Below are 736 nucleotides of genomic sequence, written 5' to 3'. Positions count from 1 at the left end.
TTCAATGTGAGTTGGTAACACTATTGTAGAAAATGTGTATACTAAGCCGTACCAAAATCTCGATGACCTACTTACATGTCCAAGGTCATGAAGATATTCTTAGTTAGTTTGCCTGATCCGTGTACGTCTCTTTGGGTAGACCTTGCATATGTGGAATGCTTAGGTCAATAGCTGCGGAAGACTCTCCCTTGGGGCGGGATAGGGGTGGCAATTTTTATCCATATCCATGAACCCACCCATTACCCACCTTATTTGGATAATTCTTAACCCAACCCATTTGAATATTTGGGTTAAATGGGTAAAGACCCATTTGGTTATTTAATTAGATGGGTCTAAATGGATAATCCTACTAATACCCACTAAACCCATCTAAAATTTAAATAAACAACATAAAATCTAAATTTCTAGAAAATGACTAAAATACCCTTGAAACTTAAAAAAAATTACCAAAATACTACCAAAACCAAAAAAATGACCAAAATACCCCCGAAACCTAAAAAATGACCAAAATACCCCCCAAAACCTAAAAATGACCAAAATACCCCCAAAACCAAAAAAATTACCAAAATATCCGTGAAACCCAAAAAATGACCAAAATACCCCTCGAAACCTAAAAATTACCAAAATACCTCCAAAATCCAAAAAATGACCAAAATACCTCTGAAACCCAAAAAATGACCAAAATACCCCTAAAACCTAAAAATTACTAAAATCCCACCAAAACCCAAAAACTGAC

The sequence above is a fragment of the Quercus lobata genome, chromosome 5 (genome assembly GCF_001633185.2).
Source record: "Quercus lobata isolate SW786 chromosome 5, ValleyOak3.0 Primary Assembly, whole genome shotgun sequence".
NCBI lineage: Eukaryota > Viridiplantae > Streptophyta > Magnoliopsida > Fagales > Fagaceae > Quercus > Quercus lobata.
This window is presented reverse-complemented; position numbering follows the sequence as displayed.